Genomic DNA, 6,884 nt, shown 5'->3' with positions numbered 1-6,884 from the left:
CAAAAATAGAAATTTTGGGAACAAGTAACCTATTCCAACAAGCCATCCTAAACTGAGACAATTGATGTACTTACTTACACAGTCCCAAGCAGATTTTAAAAAAAACTTTCCATTTTTCGAATGTTTCCATATTAATTTGTCCTACTCCAAATATGAAAATGGCTTAGTAGCAATTTCTACTGCAATTCCAACCGACACCACACTTTGGAGTTTAAAGAGATTCCAACCCCGAACATCAAAAAAATTAGCAACAAAGCATCTAGATTACCAGCCACCACACATGAAAGATATAAAGGACCACTATCCAACCAAGAGTCATACCAAAACTTGATCTTACCAGCACCAAGATTCCAGCCAATATGTTTCTCCACCACACTGAATTCTAATGAGCTGGCAACAACAAGGAGAAACATTGCTCTTTAAAGAAACTACACAAGGTGCGCCCTCACCTTTTCCAGAAGAGGTTGAAAGTAAATTGCCTTCCAACCAGAAAATATCGAAACACCTAAATATATGATAGGGGCAACCCCTTCCCTGAATCCTGTAACACACATTATTCGGTTTTTTCCGAGTTATAGGTATTCTTTTAGATGGATAAAAGGAACTCTTCATTACATTAATGGCCTGGCCTAAGCTTAACATATAATTATCCAGAAATTCTTTCACCCTTTTCACACAATTAATAGATTTATTCATAAGTCACATCATCGCGTAAGCTAAATGGAACACCTTATAGTCACAACTAGAGATATAAAACATCTAAGGATATATACTTATGAAACAATCGATCCAAACCTCTAGAAAAAAATTTAGCTGCAATGATGAACAATAATGGGGATATTGGATCGCCTTATCACCTTATCAGAGTCACTTTTTAGAATGGAAAAAGTCAAATAAATGTCCATTGATATGCCCAGAAAACCAACATTCATCAATACAACGTCACATAACATCAATAACATAATACGTCGCATAATATCAATAACATAATCAGAAAATCCAAAAGCCCTCATTATTTTAAACAAGAAATCCCACTAGATTCTGTCATATGCTTTAACTATATCAAGCTTCAAGATTAAATTCCCACCTCTAACATGATAATTCAACTTATGATAGAGTTCTTGGGCTAAAAGTATATTATCAAAAATCAACCTTCCATGCACAAATCCACTTTGCGAAGGGGATATAATTTTCTCCAAAATTCTACTCAACCTACTAGCTAACAATTTGGATATGATTTTATTCAAAATATTGCATAAATTAATAGGTCTAAAACCTTTCCATTTTTGAACATTATCATGTTTAGGAATAAGGACAATAGTGGTAGCAGCTATACCTTTGGAAAGGAACCACCTTGAAAGAAATCCAACATAGCATGATGTACATCTTCTTTGATAAACTCCCAACAAGCAACATAAAAGGCCACGGAAAAACCATCCAGCCTAGTAGTACTATCTCCGCATATCTCCTATATTATCTGCTTAACCTCTTCAATTATAGGTAAGACCAATTGATCATGATCCACTAGCATAGTGCAATCTATATTATGATCATATAAAAATCAAATCTTGCTGGAACAATTTGATATAGCATCATTAAAACTCAACCTTCTAGTAATAAAATTTTCATCAAGAGAAATAAAAGGCTCAAGAATTCCCATAAAATTGACATGATGTAGTCTTTTCAAATATAACACTCTTCTAATAGAAACATTATTTCTTATTCCCCTAACATTCCATATCATACCAAACATTAAAAAATGAAAGAGGAAGAAGTCCTTTGTGCTTGAGATTTACTTCTATGACCCTTTTAGTGGCATCAAATGGAGCATTAGTAGAATGAGCATTCAATAAAGGACCCGTAGGATTAGAAACCTTACTTGTAACCATTGGGAGAGAGGAAGACCTATGTAAAGCCAAAGCTTCTTCATCATTAGATACATCCTCTTTCATAAAAAGCTTAGATACCTTAGTTCCCTCAGATTCCTCTTGTACAGTTAAACAAGAAGAGCTTACCTACTACCTAGGATCTACCGGTACTTGATTATGATTACAAGATCCCAAATTCATATTCGGAATTGCCCCAACCACTACTAAAATTATAGGAGCGGCAACTTGTTGTTTTGGCACACTTAAAATTATAGGGACTTCAACTAAGGAAAATAAAGTATCAATCAACCTCAAAGCTCCCTATATTTCTGCAAGTCCAATAGGACTAGCCTGGCTATGCAATGATGAGGCATACCCCCTTGCTGGCACAATTTGCCTTGGACTTAATACCACCTAAACATGCTGTTTTGGAACCTGCACAACCTATTTTGATAATGCTAGCACATTTAGATTTGATGCAATTTGTTGTGGATATGAAACTGAAGTCTACTCATTCTGATTTGGGAGTTCCACAATCTAATTTGTGACCTGCATACTTTGTTTGGGAAACTGCACTTCGGATTTGAAATTTCAACAACAGATTTTCCCTTATCCCCCCATGTTTCAACAATTAGTAAATTGGATTGGCTGTCAACAGTATTTGGAGCCAAAACAGTAACCAAATGTGCATCCATTTCATCTAAAACTTGTTTCCCTACCTCCAAATTCTGTGAGCACAAAGGCTCCAACTGAGGTTGCACAATCCTGAATTCAACACTTCCATCTCCCCCAGGACACATTTCATACACTGTTGGTTCATTTAATCCCTCTAGATCACATTGACCCTCCTCCTCCAAAGTAGATAAAATTTGAAAACTATTCCCAAGTGCACTCACCTTCTTGTCCGCAATAGCTTGCCTGCTAGGATTCCCCTTCTTTATCCATGCTTGTTTTCCTCCCACTGACTAGTTCGACAACCCTTCCCCTTCATCAAAAGCAATAGGAGATGTTTCTTCCTCTTTTCCAGCTACATTTCTTCTATTTAAAATAACCCTCAAATCCTCACCATTTTTAACATCCACACTACTATATTTCCAATGAGGCTTTGACCTATTTCCATTAGCATAACATTCTCCCTCAAAATGGCCAAGATGAAAACATTGTACACAATATTTCAGGTACTTTTTAAAGACCACCATTTGCAATCTTGTTTTGTCTCCAATACCAATCCATAACTCATCCACCTTAGGCTTCAAAAGATATGTTTCAACACACACTCGAGCCATGGATAATCTTGACCCATCAACTATTGCCTCATCAAGTTTAATGGACTTTCCCACAATTCGGGCAATAGAAAACAAAGAATTCTTGTTGGACACATGAATTGGAAAATTTAGAAATTGATTCTATACAGGAACAACTGAGTATTCTATCGTATAAGAGAAATTCGAAGACCATTTGAAAATTTGAAGGAGAACACCTCCAATAAACCAGATCCCATGAGTCCACACCCTTGCTATATCCTCACTTGAAGACAAATGCATAAAGATGTAGCCCGAATGAAGAAAACAAATGTTATAGAAACCAAAAAACCCTAGATTTTTAAAAGCTTGAAGAATAATCGGCTGCCTAGGCCTCAAACTTGAAAATTTACCAATTAAAGAGAATCAATAGGTTTTAGCCATACCAGCGGCCTCCTCCTTAGTGTAGAAAATGCTTGACTTATTGTTATGGATAGAAGGCTGCTTGAAGTCCTTCCCGACATCCTCAAAGATTTTTTTGGAGACATAGGGAGACACCGATCTCAACACCACTACATTTGAGGAGGGACGAGCTGGATCCGACACTTGAGAGCTTTGGGGAGGGGCCTCAATAGGTTTGGATGTGGCTATTGAGAGAGGAGGGAAATGGGAGGGATCCACAATCGACGACATGATGTCGTTGGCGGCTAGCGCCGCAAGGAAAGGGGTGTGTGATCACCCTTGTCGCCCTAGAAATCTGTTGGGACAGCAGAGCTGGCAAGAGGGGGTGAATTTGCTATGAAAAAGTAAAAATAAAAAACTCTTCTCGATCTTTCAACTAAAATTAGTAGCACACTTATAAATAGAAACTTAAGCAACTAATAAGTAAAAGACACAAAGGAGTTATTTGGCTATAACCTAGGTAGTTGTTAATCCAAAACAGAAGAAAGCGCTAAAAAGATCTCCTTCGTGTAGGCGGAGAAGCCTATTACACTCATTGAACACTCAAAAATGTGCTAGAAAAAGAATATAGGAGTTGATATCTATTTCCTAGGTCCAGAGGTCTTTTTATAGCTCTTGGAAAACCTTATCCGGGGTTGGAAGGCGCCTTCAACATGGTTGAAGGCGCCTCTAGCAAAACACGATCGGATAAAACTTTATCCACTGCCAATGGCAAAATTTGCCTGGTCGAAGGCACCTTCCGTGAAGGGTTGAAGGTGCCTTCAATTGATTGAAGGCGCCTTCCATGAAAGCTTGAAGGCGCCTTCAAGTTCTTGAAGGCTCCTTCCAATAGAAGGCTTCAGCAGCTGCCGAGCTCCAAGCTTCTTCTCTTGTTCTTTCACTACTCCTCTCACTCAGATGATTTAGGTCAATTGAAATAGGATTCACCCAAACCCATTTTTTGGCCTTCTCCTTGAGCAGATTTTCGCTCCAACTTCTCGTCCCTCGGAACGTCGCACATGTCCTTCTCATCCACCGGTATACTCTTCTGCAGCATCTCGTCCTTTGAATGCACCGAGCTCGTCAGCTTCCTTCCCGTGCCATCCTTCTCGCTAACTATATTTTCCGCTCGACTTCTTGTGCTCCTATGCTCCTACACACTTAGACACAATGATCAAATACAACAGGACTTAATTTTAACTTGGTTGATCATATCAAAACTACCACGGGGTTCCAATAAAAGCGTCGGTGGAAATCACCCTAAACCTAATAAGAAAGTAGCAAAAGTCAAAGTTAAGGTTTATTGTGATCTAATGAAGGTTGACAAGTGTGCAGGTTCTTAATATTAACCTTAAGAGATAATTATAAGATGATTAGGCTTATTAGATTAATGACTTATTAGGTTAATAGTTAATCTAATATATACTAAAACCTAACCCATTAAGAGGATAATGTAGATTAATTAGTATCATTATTAGAAGAAGACTAAAAGACAAAGACTCTTGGTATTCCTTGATGATATAAAAGGCCTTTTGAGTTCAATTTTTATAAATGACTCTTGATCTTCTAGTCTTCTTCCTCCTTCCTATTTGGCTGAACCTTCTAAGTGGCTAGCACCACAAAGTTGGTTCTTCTCAAAATTATGAGTTCATGAGATGGACAGAACGTGTTCATGTGGATACCGTAGAGGCACGACCACTTGATCGTATTGAGATCCACTGAGGACAAAGTTGTTGTTGGGAGTTCATATTTATGCAACAAAGATATAACTTTCATCACAACTAGTATATGGTTTCCTTCGTATGGATCTTTTAGAAAGGATCTTGAAATTATTTATTCTACCGCGCTTGTGTTGTTTTGCACTCAAGATCCCTATAGTGGTATTAGAGCCGCTTGCGAAGGCATATACTGAGTTGTAATAATGTTTCAATATGTGATATATGTTAGTACCTCAGGGCAGTTTTGATGTGGTCAACCAAGTTCAGTTAAGCCCTGTTGTATTTGACCCTTATGTCTAAGTGTGCAGGAGCTTAGGAACACAAGAGGTTTAACGGAAGAGTACACTAGCAGACGAGAAGGAGGTTGAGTGAAAGACACAGCTAGTGAGAAGGACGGCATGGGAGAGAGTCGATGAGCTCGAAGCATCTGAAGGATGAGGCGCTGTGGAAGAGTACACTAGTGGACGAGAAGGAGGCACGCGACATTTCTGAGGGACGAGAAGTCAGAGCAGAAGATTTCTCGAGAAGGTCGGAAGATGAGTTCGGGTGAGCCCTATTCCTAGTGGTCGAAATCACCTGAGAGGAGCTAGAGTGAAAGACCCCGAGGAAAAGTCAACCTATAATTGACTGTATTCCGAGCGCCCAAAGTTCGGGTGCTTTAATCTGGGTGTTCAGATCACTTGGGAGCCTCGGGGGCGCCTCGTCTTAGGGGAGTTGGAAACGCACAGTCCAGGTGTTGCCGCTACTCAGAATTTCGTTCTGTTTCCCCTGTACAAAAATTTGTACAAGCACAAAACTTTTCCTATCAACCCATGTGCTTTTCAGAAGTTAAACTTGGATTGCAAATGAAACTTAACATTATTAATCCAAGTTCAACCTATGTATTCATCAGAAGTTAAACCATATTATAAAAGTTGATTAAATATCTATTTCAAGGATTGACTTCCAGGTCATTGGCGATGCACTCGGCCTTCTTGGGTATGAGATCATCCACCACTTCCTAGTCAAAGCCTTTCAAAGAAATTGAATATTTAAACTTCTTATAGTAACCTTAGGTTAAACTACAGAGGCCTCAATCAAAGCACAAGATCGCTAGCCTCTTGTGTTGGTACTTCAGGATCCATACAAAGGAAAAATAAACAAGTACATAGCGGAAACAATTAACTAGTTATACATTTCTTTGTAGCTTAAAGACCTCTTGATCTTCTGCTGTATTCCTCTCCTCCTCTTGGATATCGTGTGGGCGACGATCTTCTAAGACAACATCACCTGAACCACTTCTTTGCCTTCAAGACTTTCGACCACCAAGGAATGCTAGAATAGGGAGCCTCCTTCTCTTCTTCTTCTCCTCCAAGTAACCGACCACAAGAAGATGGAGCCTCTTGATGCCGCTGGCCCTTGGTAAAGGAAACAAGGGGAGAATAGAAAGGGAAGAGGGCCGACCAAAACAAGGATTAAAAGAAGAGACTTAGGTTGTGTTATACCATAAGACACCATCTACCTCTCTTTTATAATCCTAGGTGAATGCAAAAAAGGAAAGATTTAAAATTAAAACATTCCTTTTAATTCCTATTATGTGTGGCCGGCCCTTATTTAGGCAACAATTAAGGAAAAAT

The sequence above is a fragment of the Zingiber officinale genome, chromosome 9A (assembly GCF_018446385.1).
Source record: "Zingiber officinale cultivar Zhangliang chromosome 9A, Zo_v1.1, whole genome shotgun sequence".
Taxonomy (NCBI): domain Eukaryota; kingdom Viridiplantae; phylum Streptophyta; class Magnoliopsida; order Zingiberales; family Zingiberaceae; genus Zingiber; species Zingiber officinale.
Note: the sequence above shows the minus strand (reverse complement) of the source record.